This window comes from Sabethes cyaneus, chromosome 1 (assembly GCF_943734655.1).
Source record: "Sabethes cyaneus chromosome 1, idSabCyanKW18_F2, whole genome shotgun sequence".
NCBI classification, from domain to species: domain Eukaryota; kingdom Metazoa; phylum Arthropoda; class Insecta; order Diptera; family Culicidae; genus Sabethes; species Sabethes cyaneus.
The window spans coordinates 150,951,330-150,969,604 of NC_071353.1; the positions used below are offsets into that span (position 1 = coordinate 150,951,330).

The 18,275-nt window shown below is 37.1% G+C and overlaps 1 protein-coding gene across 1 annotated transcript in view; it reads left to right on the forward strand.

The window, feature by feature from the left end:
• Positions 1-18,275, forward strand: part of LOC128746445 (eye-specific diacylglycerol kinase) — a 173,289-nt gene that overhangs the window by 77,798 nt on the left and 77,216 nt on the right. The gene's annotated exons all lie outside the window — the stretch shown is intronic.

Sequence of the window (18,275 nt, forward strand, 5' to 3'; positions counted from 1 at the left end):
TTTCATATTTATATCATTCTCAATCAAATCTATAAATTTTCTAGACATTCAAAAAATATTTTAGAAAGCTGGTTCTGCATTCTAAAAGATAGCCATGCGTCTCCTTCATCTTTGGAACGACTGAAGGCACCTTTTATAGCACAAAAAAAAAATAATTTAAAATCAAGCTTTCAATCGCTATCAAAGTCAAAATATAAATTGATTCTAAAGCTCAGAATAGATAACGGATTGAAAAGAAAATTCGTATCCCAATTTGAATGTAAAAATCTGCTTTTAGTCAACTTCTTCCGGGAGAGATTGTTATTGCTTATTTAGTTAGTTGCCACTATGCATTCGTCGTCATAAAAATACGGGACAAAACAACCGTTTTAGCAGTCCTAAATTTGAGCTGAGCAACAACGAAAATGTCAATTCTGTGTGGAACATCCACAGTTAGTCTCTGACTTCAAATACTGTTTGAATGTTTAACTTTTGGCTGTGAAACCGCAGGTTTTTGCAGGTTAACGTTTTCGAACTTCAGTAAAACAGAATCTTCAGTTGCGCCCGTAATTTCAAGTTTACCAAACTTTGCTTGCTCGCTTTTACTGCTGCTGCTGCTGCTGTAATCTGTCACGTAAATCTACACATAAACGGATTATGAGCACTAAGTTTTCTCTCTCACTACGTCTCCCTGTGATAAGCTTGTTGAATCAGTGTTTTATGGCGGAAAAGTTTCCTCCTTTCTTCGTAGGTTGCCGGAAACCGCCAGAAGTGGAATCGACAGTAGTAAAAACTCTCAATCACGATAGCATAAATCTGTGTTCGGTAGGGAGAGTTCTTATATGCTTGGACAGTTTAGGTTTTCAGATAAAACTCTAAAAATACCGGTTTTGTTACATCTGCACAAATTAGCTCAAATCGAAAGGGAAACCAAAAGAAAACGAAGAAAATGAAAGAGAAAATAAGAACAAACTGGACAGAAAATGAGAATAAAGCGAAATAAATAAGGAGGAAAAATGGATTGGAAAAAGAAGTTATGATTATTTATTATTTATTTATTTACTTCAACTGACACTCAGTCTAAATGAAGATACAATACAAGAATGGGAAAAACCGACTTGAGTCAATCAATTTCGGAATTCAACAATTGGGCGACAAAGACGGCTCTAGATAGATCCCTCCTTTTGCTTAACGTTTCGATATACAGCAGCTTACAGCGGTCCTCATAACGAGGAAGGTAACGATGGTTCGACCAGGGTAGAAATCTTAGTGCGTGTCTAATAAACCTCCGTTGCACTGCTTCGATTCTAGCTGACCAAACATTTGTATACGGGGTCCCTACCACTGTGCTGTGTCCAGAATGGATCGTACAAGCGAAAAGTAAAGAGCACGCAAACAATATGGATCACGGAATTCATTGGCAACACGCATGATAAAACCCAAGTTGCGATTTGCTTTAGCAATAATGTTCGAGTAATGGTTGTGGAAGGTCAATTTAGCGTCCAGTTCAACTCCTAGGTGTTTAACAACACTGACGCGTTCCAGACTAGCCTCTCCGATTTGGTAGGTGTACACGATCGGTATTTTGCTGCGAGTGAAGGTGATGATTGAACATTTAGAAACACTGATGATGAGGTTGTTCAAGCGGCACCATTCCGAAAACTTGTCGGTAAGATCTTGCAGATGTTTGCAGTCTTCCACTGACCGCACAGCGGTGAATATTTTAAGATCATCAGCGTATAACAACTTGCAGCCAGGCGGTATAACAAAACAGACGTCGTTAATTAATATAAGGAATAATAACGGTCCTGAGTTACTTCCCTGTGGAACTCCAGATTGATTGCAGAAACTGTACGATTCAGCGGAGCCTAACTTTACTAAAAGCTGACGATTTGTAAGATACGTTTGAAGCCAGCACACGAAGTCTTCAGATGCACCCAAACGTCTCAGTATGCAAAGCAGTATTTGGTGGTCAATGCGGTCAAAAGCAGCTTTAAGGTCTGTATATACAGTGTCCACCTGAGCTTCCATCTGACGTAGGCAAACAGAACAGAACGGCAGTAGATTCGTGTTAATTGAGCGTTTAGGAAAAAAAACCATGTTACTCTATGGAAATGTAAGACTTCACTTTACTTTACTTTGCTTTTGCAATGGCTTACATAATGCTTCAGCACATTTTTTGAGTACAACAGACGGGATTTCATCTGGACCCGCACTAAAGCTGGTTTTCAACTTCAGAAGTCCCGCTTCAATGTCCGCTGTCGAGAAATGAGAAAGCCCAAAGTCTAAAATATCTTTAGGAGTATTACGTATCGCTTCATCAATTTATGAAGTTGAAGCCGCTGTCGAACTAAATGCACTAGACAAGTGTCTAGCAAACATATTGCAAGTAGTTTGGATATTATCAGACACTAAGTCTTCGAAAAACATTCCAGAAGGAAGGCCATTTTGTTTACGTTTATCATTAACAAACGGGTTTCTTCTAAAAAAGGCTCAGTTGCTTTTTACGGCAGTTGAAGCAAATGAATTTTAGCGAGACGTTTTTGCACAGCGCAGTGATTGACAAAGATTTTAAGTCGGAACTTGTAACGTGCAATATTTGGTCACAACCACCGGATCAGTTAACTCGGTCATTTTCTGCTGTTAACTTCAGGGAACATGCCCCACACGTTACGGAAGTCATTGCTTAGCAGAACCGCAAACTGCTTTTTTTTGCCCTACCGGGCGATTGCTCGTATTGCCAAAAACTCAGGCTATTGTGTTTTCCCTTTGATCAGACCAGACAATTAGCTCGAAGAAATCAATCAGTAACTGCCACTTTTAGATGAATCCGGAACGGTAAATTCATAAAACAAGCACTAGGCTACAAGCCAGTCGATGAATAATTATAATGCAAATAGTTTTACATTAAGTAATTAAAATTTTAACCGAGACGAAAAATAAAAACAAATAAAGCCATAACAGTGATGCCAAATTTGATAAGTGAAAGAAAACAACAGATGAAAAAATGTTAATGGACAGAAAACAAAAAAGGAGACTAGAAAAGTGGAAAACGGGCTCAAAAGTGAGGAAAAACCAATGTGAAGTACGAAAATTGGGACTGAAAAACAAGAGGAAAATCCAGGCTGAAAAGGGTGGAAAATGGGGCAAGAAAAGAACAGAAAGCGGAAACAGTGGGTAGCAAAAATGGTGGTGGAAAAACGGGAATGAAAAATAGAGAAAACAAGGCAAGAAAATGGAACGGAAAACGAGAAACCAAAAGGAAAAAGGAGAATAGCGAGAGAGAATAAAGCCGGTACAAGAAACAAGGAATAAGACGAAAAAGGGCGAACCGGATATAAAAGGAGAAAGATGGGACAAAGTGGCATAAATCGTTAAAAAAGGATGGAAACTTTATGATTTGGAGTCTCTTACTGCTCTCCAGAAAAAAAAGCAAGAAAGAAGGAAAAATAAGACAGGAGAAGAAAAAACATGACAAAAACTGGACAAACAAGATAGAAAAAAAGTAAATATTGACATGAAAAAAAGAAAAACGATAGAAAAACCGTGACAGAATGGGGGGAAAGAGAGAGATAAAAAATGGAAAGGTAGAAAGAAAAAATAAGAACGAGAAAAAAGTAAAAACCCCATAAAGAAAACGAAGAAAAATAGGATAAACTTAACAGAAAAGTGAGAAAACAGGAAAAACGGAATAGAAAGGGAGAAAATACGGTAGAAAAAAAATAAAGCGATAAAAACTGGATAAGTGAATAAACAGAACAGAAAGATAAAAAAGAAAACGGACGACAAAATGTGATTGGAAAAGAAAAACAGCGTAACAGAAAAGGAGGAAAAAGAAACAAAAAACGGAAAAGAAAAAAAGACGAAAATCAGGACCGAAAAAAGGTCTGAACGGGACAAAAAATGACAAAACATGAAACAAGGAAGGAGTAAAAATGGACCTCGAAGCGAAGAAAAACGGAAGAAAGAAGGCAAAGAAAATGGCAAAGAACTATCAGGACTCAGGTAAACAGTGACGAACGGGATAGGTAAAAAAGAAAAAGAAAAATGGAACAGAGGAAGATGAAACAACGAACAAAAACCCAACCCCGCAGAAGTTACACCTAAGCTAAGCTGTTAAAGTGACTATAATCAAAACTAAACAAAAAGTAGAAAGATAGGAAAAAATGTGAGAATGAGACAGAAAAACAAGGAACGAAAAACAGACCAACCTCTTGTTTTAGTCTTGACCTTGAAATGAGGTCAGGCATATATAATTGATATTTTTTGAAACGGTAATTTTTTTTACAATTGACGAAGGGACGGTAGAAGAAAGTAATGAAATTATAGAGTGAGGGAAAAAGAGCGGAAAGGTGGAGGGGGGGGGGGGGTTAGTAGTAGCTACGCTTAACAAGTAGTCGTTGCGATTCCAACCTTTTGTCCAAATGCTGGAAGGCGCATGGGTAAAACCCAGCTATAAAAGCTATAAGCTATGAAGCTACGTCGTGCGCCTAAAAAGCAGATTGAGCAGTTTCCCTTTGTCTAGCGCCTCTATGGTTTAAACGTACATGAGTACAATCGAGCCACATGCCCTGGGGAATTTTGTGGCTTCGAATCCGGTTATAATCTCAGATTATAGCTTGGGTCGACCCATGCACCTTCCAGCATTGGACAAAAAGTAGGAGTCACAACGACTACTTGTTAAGCGTAGCTACTAATAACCCCCCCCCCCCCCCTCTCACCTTCACTCAAGAAATTTCATTTGTACCTTCGCTTCGTCAATTGTAAAAGTACTACCGTTTCAAAAAATACTTGATTTCATTTCACCGTTTCATTTACTTGATTAGTTCTAGAGTTATGAGGAAATTTGTGTTTGATTGGTATGGGAACCCTCCGTCTTTAAGAAGGCAGGGGTCCTAATTTATCATAGAAAAAGTTCCTGCCTCCAAAAACTCCCACATGACAAATTTGGTTCCATTTGCTTGATTAGTTCTCGAGTTATGAGGAAATTTGTATTTCATTTGTATAGGAGCACCCCCTCCTAAAGTAAGGAGGGGTCCTAATTCACCATAGAAAATATTCTTGCCTCCAAAAACACCTACATGCCAAATTTGGTTCCATTTGCTTAATTAGTTCTCGCATTATGTGGAAATTTGTATTTCGTTTGTATAGGAGCCCCCCTCTTAACGTGGGGAGGGGTCCTAATTCGCCATAGAAATCATTTTTGCCCTCGAAAACCTTCACATGCCAAATTTGGTTCCATTTGCTTGATTAGTTCTTGAGTTATGAGGAAATTTGTATTTCATTTGTATGGAAGCCCCCCCTCTTAAAGGGAAGAGGAGTCATAATTCCGCTTTTAAAGAGGGGAGGGGTCTCAATTTACCATAGAATAAATTTTTGTCACCAAAAACACCCACATGCCAAATTTTGTTCTGTTTGCTTGATTAGTTCTCGAGTTATGCAGAAATTTGTGTTTCATTTGTATGGGAGCCCCCCCTTTTAGTGGGGGGAGGGGTCTCTAACCATCACTAAAACCTTTCCTGGCCCCAAAAACCTCTACATGCAAATTTTCACGCTGATTGGTTCAGGAGTTTTTGATTCTATAAGGAACATCCCGACAAACAGACAGACAGAAATCCATTTTTATCTATATAAGAAGATTGCTGTAATTTCAGTGTACTCAGACTCGATTTCGTTTCAATTGCGCCTAAATTTCGTTATTGTTTTTTTTAAATTTTTTGATTTAGAGTCAATTAATTCTTTGGAATGGCACCCTACCTTACCATAAGACCTAAGTTAAAAGAGGCCAAGCGGAATAGAGAAAGATTAAAACGGGACAAAGACAGGATGAGACGGAAGAAGAGAAAAAATCGAACAGATTAAAGAAATGCAGAGGAAAGACGATAAAAGGAAAAGAAGAACCGAATAAGAGACAACCAGAAGTTAAAGAATGAGAACAGAAAATAAAGTAAAATGCTCGAAACACGGAAAGAAGAAGGGAAACGAGCAGCAATCAGAAAAAAACTGGTCAGAGATAGCGGGAAAACATGACAAAAACTAGACATAAAGTAAGATTAATATTATTACTTACAGTAAGAGTAAACACTACCAAAGAGAGCAACAGGAAAGCACGAGACAAAAAAAGATATCGAGAGAGAAAACGACAAAGAAAAAAAATGACTAGAAAATACGAAAACCGACACAGAGAAAACGGAACAACATAGGACAAAAAATCAAAACGAACCAGAAAAGGAAACTAAACGGGACAGAAAATGAGAAAAAAAACGGAAAAAATGGGACGTGAGAAAAAGAGAAGAAATGAGATAGACCGGCCGGTAACAGTGAAGTGAAAAAGGGACATAGACAAATACGGGACAGTTAAGATAGTAAAGGAACAGGATAGGAGGAAAAACGAGGCATCGCACGCTTTAAAAGTATTTTGAAGCGATCTTAACCCTAAAGCGGGCATTCTAATGTAAAAAAACGAGAAAAAATCATTGAAATTTTATTCAAATCACATCAGGTTTTGGTTGTATTCGAAGATCTTACTCTTCCTCCTTCTAGTAATGTCAAAATATAGCAAAAAGAAACGAAAAAAATGGTAGACAATTGCTGTCCGCACGCGTATACTCAGTACATTAGTGCGCCCGCTCTAGGGTTAAGGATCAATTCACGAGTATTTTTAATTGGTTCAACGCTTTTTGGCCTTTATGAGCGGTTTTGAGTGATTATTATAAGTTTAATTTCGAATCATTTTTTATTGCGATCGTTAGAGGTATTTTCAATCAATTTCAAACCCGATTTCGTAGAACAGGGAAAGAAACGCGATGAAAAGTGACAGGAAAAGGGGGAAATGAGACCAAAACCAAAACTGAGCAGAAAAGGAGAAAATTAACCGGAAAAAACTACTGAAAAAGAGAAAAGTCGTGATCCGAAAAAGCGGAAAAACGGAGCACAGAAGGAGGAAGAACGGTAAACTAAACCTAAACCTAAACCTAAACCTAAAAATGGTCAAAGGACACCTTTAATGGGCAAAACAAATTTTCACAGATTGAGCCCAATACGGCCAAAAAACGCTTCCAATAGAAGGAGAGGGCCAAAAAATGCTCTTTTCATAGCCGAAAAAGCTTAAACAACGTTACAGAATACCAAAAAAAAAGCCCAAAAAGGGCAATATAAAAAATAATGGAGCCTAAAAAAGGACAGAAAGAGACAGACACCGGTATATAAAAAAGGCAAAAACAAAAGAGAAAGAATGAAAAGCGAGACAGAGAAAGAAATTAAAAACGAAGCCAGAAAAGAGAGAAAACTATACACAAAAAGTAGAAAAAAAAGCGGTTAAAGTAGTGGGAAAACGGGGCAGAAATCGAGGAAAAATGGGTTAAGAAAAGCAGAAGTTCGGGACCGAATAAGGGAAAACGGCACTGGGATAAAGGACAAATGGGACAGAAAAAGAGGAGGTTGAAAAACGGAAGAAACGAAACTGTTAAAGTGAAGAGAAAAACGGAATAGTAAAAGGGGCGAAATCATAGGAATCGAAAGATGAATAACGGAGACAAACTAGGAAGCAAATTGAAACCAAAGAAAGAAGTGAAACGAAATAGTAAAATGGGAAAAGCGGATCGAAAAAAGAGGAGAAACGAGTGTAAAACAGGGGGAAAACTAGAGAAAACGGGAGAGAACCTAGAAAATACGAGACGAGAAAAGGAGGAAAGACGGAACAGAAAAAGAGGGAAAATGATATAGAAAGACTTGAAATAGAAAAATACTAGTAATCTTCCCATCTAGGCTAAAAGCCCTTTAAAGGCCTTTTTTTAAATCAAATCCGAGGTATATTTTTATTTTGACTGTTTTTGACCATTGTGAGCGTTTTCGAGCGATTTCAGGTTTAATTTGGAATTATTTTTTTTTTATTTCTGTCGAAAGGCCTTTGGACGCACTTTAAGCGATTTGGGGCTCCATTTATGTGTGCATATTTTAATGTTACGTTCTTTAGAAGCATTTTCAGCGATTTCAGACCTGCGTTGGCTTAATGTTTCTTGGCCAAAAGGCCTTTACAGTCATTTTTTCGGCGATTCCGAGCAATTGAATTCCGCAGTCTGTTATATTTTGGCCATTCCTGTCCTTTGGACACGTTTTAAGTGATCCGAGTCCGAGCCTAATGTGTTATAGTTTTCATTGGGAGTAAATTAAGGCATTTTGATTCGATTTTAAGCCATTTTAGGCTCAATTTTGAAGTATGTTGTTATTTTGGGCTCAATATAATGTTTTTTATTGGATTTCACATGATTTAGCGTTCAATTGATTTATACGTCAGTCCTTAGAAGCTTTTTTCAGTGATCTCATGTTTAATTTGGATCAACGGTTGTTGGTGAAAAGGCCTTTGTAGGCCGTTTTTCGAAGCGATTTGGGGCGTAATTTCAAAAAGCATGATTCGTTTTGGCCATTTCGGGATCTTATAAAAGCGTATAAATGATTCATAAATTGATTCGGTTATTTTGCCCCTTCTAGGTACTCGTAGCATTCAGGATCATTTCTGATTTCAACCAAAAAGCCTTTAAAGGTATTTTTGGGTGATTTAAGGCTTAAGTCAGGAGCCTTTATGTTCAACGCTTTCTGGCATTTATAACCGGTTTTGAGCGACAATTCTAGGCTTTATTTGGAATCAGGTTTTGTTGTCAAAAGGTCTTTAAAGATGAATTTTCGATCAATTTCTATGCTAGATTGCGAGGAATATTTTCTTTTTGCCCAAGAAAGAAAATTTCTTTAGGAATTCAGACCTAATTTGGAATATTTTTTCATTTTGGAAAAAGGCCTTCGAAGGTGTTTGTAAGCGACGCTAATCTCACTTCAGCTACATATTTTACAAAATGCAATATTTTTTATTGCAGTTAAAAGGTATCTAAAAGCCTTTCTCGACCATTTTGAGTTCAATTTCGGTTTAGCAATTTACCAGGCCTAATCTGAGATACCTTCTAGTTGGGAAAGAACTTTAAAGGCGTTCTAAAATCGCTTTTTTAGATTTATTTGCAATGCAATTTTTATTTTGGCTGCTTTTAGCTTTTGGAAGCGTTTTTAAGAGATTTCAAAATTAGTTTGAGATTATTTTTTATTTCTGTTAAAAGGCCTTTAGACGCGTTGTAAGTGATTTACTATAACTTTGATTGTGTTTGTTGGTCAAAAGGCCTTTACAATCGTTTTTCGGCGATTTGGAGCTCACTTCTAAAGTATATTTAATATCTTTTCAAACATTTCTAAACGATTTCGGGCCTAATATGGGATATTTTTTAATGGAACGAAAACGCCTTTTGACTTGTTTTTGAGCCATTTTAATCTAATTTTTGGAGTATTTTGATATTTTGCCTTGTTTAGACTTTTGAAAGCATTTTTTGCCATTTTAGGCTAGATTCAGGATCATTTCTGATTTAATCCAAAAGGCCTTTATGAGCGATTATTATTATTGATATTATTTAGGATCGGTTTTTGTCGCTTTCAAAAGGCCTTTAAAGCCATTTTCTATCAATTTTATACTCGGTTCCGGTGGGATAGGATTATTATTTCAGCTAAAAGGCCGTTTGCAACTTTTTTAGGCAATTTTAGCTTCCATTTCGAAGAATTGTTTTTTATTTGGGACCAGTTTGTACCGTAAAAACATTTTCAGCAATTTCAGGCTGCCTTCAAAGACGTTTTTTGTGGCGATTTTGAACTCTAATCCGACGCATTTTTTATTTTGGCTATTTCTGGTTTTCATAATTTAATTTCAAGGTTTAATTTGGTATTATGTATTATTTCTCTCAAAAGACCTTTAGAAACCTAAAGGCCTTTATGTTTCAGACGCATTAGAGCTCAATTCATACACACATTTTGGAAGTATTTTGCAGTGATTTCAGGCTCAATTTGAAATAATGTTTGTTGACCAAAAGGCCTTTACAGTCGTTTTTAGGCGAGTTTGAGAATAATTTCATGAAGCATGTTTCTAATTGGCCATTTCTAGCCTTTGGTCACCTTTGTAGGTGATTCGGAGTCAAATATAGTATCATTTTTACTAGCACCAAAAGGCCTTTTCGTTCGTTTTGAGGCCATTTTGAGGCCGTTTTGAGGCGTTTTGTCAATTTCCAATTCCTACCAATTTTACTCTACCTCCCAATGAATTACATCAAATTTTATACAAAAGTTGAACCACATTGGCGAATGTGCTCCATCCTGAACACGCCAGAGTGATTACCTCGGGTGAATCCCGAAGTACTGTTTAATGACTTCTCTCCTTCCCACGTTACCCTCCCATCTAGTCCGTCGTATCTCGGCAGTGGAACTACTTTCTTCCTTCCCTCCTTTTGGCTGCCACCATTCAGAAATATATTATAATCAACACCGTTGTTGGTTTGGTCGGGGGCGGGATGGTTAAAATCATTTGAAGTGCCTCCCAACAGACACACACACACACTAACGGACGAGCAAGGACGACAGCTCATCACATCAAATTGATGAAGACATGATCCAGGCCCCTCAAGTGGGGCGAGCTTCCTCGTTTTTTTTTGCTTGGTTCGCACGTCATTATGAAGAAATTATTTTATGTATGTTGTCGCACGCGGGCGGGCGTTCATTCATTCATGTTTGGATCCTTTGGGTCCTGCTGGATCCCGGCGCGCACGGCGAGGAGAAGGAGGAGGAGGAGGCGGTTGGTTTGACCTAGTTTTGTGTGTTCTGTTCTGTCCGGGGTTTTTTTTCGGTGGTCTTTTGAATGACTATTTTGGGAACACGACGCTCTGGCAACCAACGTGTGCGAAATTGTATACGTAAATTTACCTTCTTCACGAACCCGTCTCAACATCCCCCCCCCCCACACTCACCCGAGGGGGAATTGAAATCGAGCGTTTCCATATCCGGTGTCATCGTCCATCGTCGAATTGCGAATGCAATTGGGGATTAAATTGAATTGCGTTTCGGTGGCAGGAGCCAAGCTGAGCAATAGTTTTTAATTAGCGGTGGCAGGATATGGGAGCCTTTTTTTTCTTTCGTATGCATGCAGATTAGTTAGCTGTTTTTGCATGTTTGATTTACTGTTCAATCGCTGTTAAAATAGAACCAGTTATACATTTGGTCAACCAAGCTTTTGCTAATTGCATGCATTCGTCGCTTGTTTGTTTGTTAATTGATTTTATTCGATTTCCAATAGTACTGTGATAGTTAAAAAAAACACACAAATTTTAATCAACTAAATAAAATTCCTATTTTTGTCAACGTCAAATAAACTCCTGAAGCAATCGGAAAATTCCTACTTTAAGGTAAACGTACCACATAAAAGTGGTTTCTTTTATTTCGTTTTTTATTTTACAATTTGCATCCCTTTTAAATCGATAATAGAACCTGCGGATGAACACCGTTTCGTCCTGTCCATAATTAACTTAAAATTGTGAAGATTTGATTTATTTTCTCGTGAAATACTATTACCATCATCCATTTGATCATGGTTACCGACGACCAACGCACACGGTACGGGACACGGAGGAGGGCACGGTGGTAAGAAGTTCCCCGAAAGACTTTTCCGGTGAATTTTCTCCGTTTGCGTACGCGTACGCGAAAACTTGTGCGCACGGAAAAGTTGTGTAATTATTCCTCCTGCTTGGACGTTGGACTTGTTTGTCACGTCCATCGTCGTCCTCGGTTCTCCTGTTGCTTCGGTTCAATTTGTGACGCACCTGTGTGTTGTGCTGTGCTGCGGTATTGCGCTGAGCGCAATACCAATCAAAAAGTTTATTGGCTGTGACCGACCGGTGGAAATTTGAGCCGAAAGAAATATGACTTTATTTGCCCCGGGGTTCAGGAGGCGGGAAGGAGCTGCTGACAGGTTTTCGCTTCCGGTCTGTTTTTTTTTACTTTATTTATTTCTTTTTGTCTTGTGCTTTCTGAAACTTCGTGGAAACGGCGAAATTATTTTGAGCCTGCAGGAAGAACTTCCCCGCGCGATGTTAATTAATCTTAGACCGGAAAAAGTGTGTTCTAGCTAGCGAACAATTTTCTTTTCTCGGAATTGTGATGAAGAATGACGTTTATTTGAGGCAAAATTGGGGCTTTCGGTTTTCTCCATGTAATCTACTAACACGTGCGGTCGCAAATTATAGCTGAAATTGTGAAATCATGGGAATGAATGGAATAATTAAAGTCGTATCATAAATCATGTAATTAAAAATACATTATGTTGAAGTAGCATAAGTGGTCCAGGTGCAAGGAAAAGCTGTTGCAAAACGTTTCTCGAATTGTTTCTTTGTTTCGAGGTAAGAATTACAAACCGTGGGAATAGTAGGAATAAAAAGGTTTAATACGATCACTAGAGCAAGGGGGATTTTTTGGTATCAAAAAAGATTTTAATTTTGACCAAAATAACATGTTCATTTCGTTTGACGCAAAATTTTTCAATTAGTCCTGGAAAATGTCATGTGAAAATAAATATTAATTGAGCTTAAACTTAAATTTTGATTTGAATTTGGACACGATTTTCAATTTTCATTTGAACTCGACTTATTTTAATTTATACCTTAATATAGGCTTTTTGTTCCGTTATTTGTGCCCGTTTTCCCTTTTCTATCCCGTTTTTGTGTCCCATTTTGGCTCTTTTGGTGTCCCATTTTGGCTCTTTTGGTGTCCCATTTTGGCTCTTTTTTGTCCCATTTTTCCTCTTTTGGCGTACCGTTTTGCCTTTTATTGTTCCACGAGTTTTCTTTCAATGAATTTTTGCCGTCTTTTACGTTTCATTTTTCTTTTTAAGTCCCGTTTTTCCTTATTTGTGGCTCATTTTTTTCGTTTTGTGTTCCGTTCTTTGCGCCTGTGTATTCCTTTCTTGTTCCTTTTTGCTCTTTTTGTGTTCCATTTTCCCTCCTTTTATGTTTCGTTTTTCCTCTATGTATGCCCCGTTTTTCTGTATTTATGTCACGTTCTTTGAACCCGTTTTGCTCTTTCAATGTCCCGTTTTGACATTTTTAGCGTCCAGTTTTTTTTTGTTTATTTTTTTTTCTTTTTGTGTCCTATTTTTCCTTTTTATATCTCGTTCTTTGTACCCGTTGTTGCTCTTGCATCTTGTTTTTCTCTTTACGTCACGTTTTTCCTCTTTTTGCGTCTCGGTTGTCCTTTTTTGTTTTGAGTTTTTTCTTCCAGTGTCCCGTTTTTACTCTTTTCGGGTGCCCGTTTTTTTCCTTTGCTGTCCGTGTTTTTGCTCTTTTTGCGTCCCATTTTTCTTCTTTTAGGGTCCTGTTTTTTTCTCTTTTTGTTCCGCGTTTTCTCATTCAATGTCCCATTTGTGCTTATTTGCATCTCGGTTTTCCTTTTTCATGTCCTGATTTTCCTCATTTCGTGTCTCTTTTTTCTTTATGTGGCCTTCCTTTTTTATGTCGCGTTCTTTGTGCTTGTTTTGCCTTTTTGTGGCCCGTTTTTGCTCTAGCGTCCCGTTTTTCTCTCTCGCGTTCCTCGTTTTCGCCCTGGTTTTGTGTTTTTGTGTTCCGTTTATCCGTTTTCATGCCACATTTCTTTATTCTATTCCATTTTTCCTCTATGTCCCGTTTTTCTCTATTTATGTCCCATTCTTTGAGGCCGTTTTTTTCTTTTGATGTCACGTTTTTCCGTTTTTTGTGCTCCGTTGTTCATTTTTATGTCATATTTTTCATTTTTCTGAGCCCATTCTGCCTGCTTTCTATATTCTGTTTTTGCACTTGTCGTTCTACGTTGTTATTACAGTTTTTGCTTCCTGTTTTTTTCTGTTTTAGGGCCCGTTTTTTCTTGTTTTCCGCGTTTTTCCTTTCTAGGTCACGTTTTTGCTTTTTTTACCTTTGTTATACAATATAACAAAGGTTTAGGAATTGGTCGAAAAACACGAAGTCGATCTGAGGCCCTGAGGGCCGTGTCACATATACCAATCGATCAGGTTCGACGAATGAGCAATGTCTGTGTGTGTGTGTGTGTGTGTGTGTATGTGTGTATGTGTGTGCGCTTCAATTTTCAATCGCCTATTTCTCGGAGATGGCTGAACCGATTTGTCTGCTATAACTTTTATTTGAAAGGTATTTTTACCTAGTATATCACTATTAAATGGTTTCGTGGTCTGACTTTTAGTTTAAAAGTTATAAGCAAAAATGTGAAAATTACGTGACACGATTTTCTCCGGAACCACATAACCGATTTCATCGATCTTAGTACCAAATAAAAGCTCTTACTATTGCTAAACTTCACGCCAATTTTCATTGAAAACAAACAAGTGGTTTAAAAGTTATGCTTAAAAAACCAGTTTTGACAAGGTTCAAATGATCGCCTGTTTCTCAGAGATGGCCAAACCGATTTACGTGCTATTAGTTTCATTTGGCAGGTAATATAGCCGGATAGATCACTATTGAATGGTTTTTTGATTGGATGTTTAGTTTGAAAGTTATGAGTAATTCAATACACCACACCAAAATTAACAATAATTTATAATGATTTTAACCAAGAAAAATAACCTAATTTCAATTATTTTAATATCAAACGAGAGGCTTTCACACTACGAATATATATGCAAAATTTCATAAGAATTGGTTTTACCGGTCAAAAGATATTAACCCTCGAACACTCGCGCCAACTTTTATAACACGGTTACTCGCGCGCACAATAGCCCAAAACCAAAGAAAACGTGCGCACTAGAATTTTGACTAGGAAAACTTGGTTTTAAGTTTATCGAACCTTTGGAAGAGTTTCTTGAAATTGAAAGCTCTATCGTCTGGTAGAATTTGAATTTTGATTAATCCCCCTAAAAGTGAAATAAAAAAATTATTTTCCCTCAGTTTCAATATAACACATTGATGTGTTCTGCAAAGTTTTAGAGCATATTATTACAAGAAATTTTGCTGAAGACAGTGACCTTCTATCTCTTCAACGAAGAGATCTTATTTATTGTATATGAATTTGAAAAATCAGTTTTTCTATTTTAGCTCTTTTTGTAATTGTTGTATGACTTTTTCATGTATTACAAAGTTGTATAAATAATAAAAATACACAACTTTGCTGAACATAATATACCTCTATGTTTCCTTGTTTACGAACTGTAGAACTTTGATTATAAAAAATACCCTGATTTTGACCCCGAATTACTCGACTACCAACAGACGGATACATTTTAAACATTTTACATTTGCTGGTAGTTTTGCTGCACACAGACACCATTTTTCCATATGAAGAAACGAAAGAAAATTCCAGTCGGGGCCAACTGCGGTACACCTCACATGCTACTTGCTTCGTTTCTTGTTTCCTAACAATTTAAAGTATTAATGCATTGAATAATTCTGACATTTTTCTCATAACAAGTTTACTGAAGAATATACGTTAGTATATACGTAATATACGATTTGTAACTTTATAACAATATGGCATTCAAAAACCTACACATGTTGTACAAAATACAACAGCGTGAGTAACCGAAAGTTAATAAAAATTGATGAAATTTATTCAAGAAAACTTTATTATTGTGAATCAAATAGAATGGCATTACAGGAAATTATGCATAGTTCAAAAACTTATAAACTAGACCTTTACTACGCAATGCATATGTTAAAGAATAATATTTCATCTTACAACTCACTTTTACTTGGACTTACCCTCATTAGTAACAACTTACTCAGCAATTTCATGAGAAAAGGAACTATCAAAATTTATAAGTGCTTCTATTTGGTTCAAATTTTGTAAACTTATTCAATTTCCAAAAATTTCATGTAAGCCAAACGTGTCGATTTCTATCTCAAATAGCAAGTAAGAACGTATAATAAAGGTTCCTTTCACCACTAGGTGGATTAAATCAGGTTTTTCGTCCCGTTTTTGCTTTTTTTGTGTCCCATTTTAGCTCTTTTGGTGCCCCGTTTAGGCTCTTTTTTGTCCCATTTTCCCTCGTTTTGCGTCCCGTTTTTCCTTTTCTGTTTCTCATTTTTGTTTTCAATGTCCCCTTTTTCCTTTTTTTTGGTCCCGTTTTTCCATTTTTAGGTCCCATTTTTTTCGTTTGATGTTCCGTTCGTTGTACCAGCCGTTTGTCCTTTTTATGTTCCGTTTTTGCTCTTGCGTCTCATTTTTCTCTTTTTACGTCACGTCTTTCTTCTTTTTGCGTCCCGTTTGTTCTTTTTTGTCCCACGTTTTTCTTCTATTATGTGCTGTCTTTTTTTCCTTTTTATGAACTATTTTCCTCGTTTTTCCTTTTTATGCCCAATTTTTGCTCTTTTGTCCCGTTATCCTCTTTTTTTCCTCTTTTTGCGTCTGCGTTCCTCGTTTTCCGTCCTGTTTTTCTGTTTTTGTGCTCAGGGTTTTCTTTTTATTTCTCATTTTTGCTCTTCTTATGTTCCATTTTCCCTCTTTTTATGTTTCATTTTTTTGTCCCGTTTTTCCTCTTTTTATGTCCCGCTTTTGCTCTTTTTAGGTCCTCTCTTTGTTCTTTTTGTTTCACGTTTTTTTGTCTTTAAACCTCACATTTTTTCTTTTTCGTCCCGTTTTTCTTTTTTAATATCCCGTTTTTTTCATTATGTGGCCTTTCTTTTTGTATGTCGCGTTCTTTGTGCTTGTTTTTCCTTTTGGTGTCCCGTTTTTGCTCTTGCGTCCTGTTTTTCTCTTTTTGCGTCTTTTTGCGTTCCTCGTTTTCCGCCCGTTTTTCTGTTTATGTGCCCCGTTTTCCGGTTTTACGCCACATTTCTGCTCTTTTTGTGATACATTTTCCCTCCCTTTATATCCCGTTTTTTCTCTAACGGAAAAATGTGACATTGAAAAAGAAAAACAGGCTCAAAGAACGGGACATATTCTTTGAGCCCGTTTTTTTTAATATCACGTTTTACCGTTTTTTGTGCTCGGTTGTTCATTTTTATGTCCCATTTTTCATTTTTTGAGCCCGGTCTGCCTTTCTACGTTCGGGTTTTGCCCTTTTGCCTTCCCGTTTTTCTCGTTTTACGTTGTTTTTACAGTTTTTGCGTCCTGTTTTTTCTGTTTTAAGCCCCGTTTTTCCTCGTTTTCCGCGTTTTTCCTTTTTGGGTCACGTTTTTGCCCTTTTTTCGTCCCGTTTTTACTGTTTTTGTGTCTCGTTTTTCTCTTTTAACTTTAAGTTTTTTCCTGTTTTGTTCCATTTTTCCTCATTTTATGTCCCTATGTTTTCTTTATGTAGCCTTTCTTTTTATGTCGCGTTCTTTGTGCTTGTTTTTCCTTTTTGTGTCCCGTTTTTGCTCTTGCGTCCCGTTTTTCTCTTTACGTCACGTTTTTCCCTTCTTGCGTCGTTTTGCTTTCCTCGTTTTCCGCCTGTTTTTCTGTTTTTGTGCCCTGTTTTTCCGGTTTTATTCCACATTTTTGCTCTTTTTGTGTTCAATTTTCCCTCCCTTTATGTCCCGTTGCTTCTCTATTTATGTCCCGTTCTTTGAGCTCGTTTTTCTTTTTTGTCACGTTTTTCCATTTTTTGTGCTCGCTTGTTCATTTTTATGTCCCATTTTTCATTTTTTGTGCCCGTTCTGCCTTTCTACGTTTGGGTTTTGCCCTTTTCGCTTCCAGTTTTTCTCGTTTTACGTTGTTTTTCCTTTTTAGGTCACGTTGTTGCTCTTTTTTCGTCCCGTTTTTCCTCTTTGTGTGTCCCCTTTTTCTCTTTTAACCTCAAGTTTTTTCCTTTTTTATCCCGTTTTTCCTTATTTTATGTCACTTTGTTTTCTTTATGCAGCCTTCCTTTTTTATGTCGCGTTCTTTGCGCTCATTTTTCCTTTTTGTGTCCGGTTTTTGTTCTTGCGTCCCGTTTTTCTCTTTTTGCGAAACGCAGAGTTCTCGTTTTGCGCCCTGTTTTTCCTTTTTTTGTGCTCCGTTGTTCATTTTGATGTCCCATTTTTTATTTTTTAAGTGCGTTCTGCCTTCCTATGTTCGGTTTTGCACTTTTGCGTCCTGTTGTTTTTCATTTTTTCTGTTTTAAGGGCCGTTTTTCTTCGTTTTCCGTTTTTATGTCACGTTTTTGCTCTTTTTATGTGCCGTAGTTCCTTTTTTTGTCTTATATTTTCTTTGTATGTCCCGTTGTTCCTTTCTTATTTGTACCTAATTTGAACCCTAATTTGATTTGAACACCTAATTTGAACTGAACTTCGACTTGAAGTTCAACATAAATTTGGCTTGAATTTTGTTCTGAATATGGACCTAACATAATGTCTTCAATGGACTTAAATTAGGGCTTGAATTTTAACTTGACTTTTGATTTGCATTTGGACTGTGCACTGGACGTTAAATTCGAATTCGGTCTTGAGTCTGGACTTGTCCAACTTGTACATAAATTTGGATTTGGATTTCAATTGCCCGTGGAT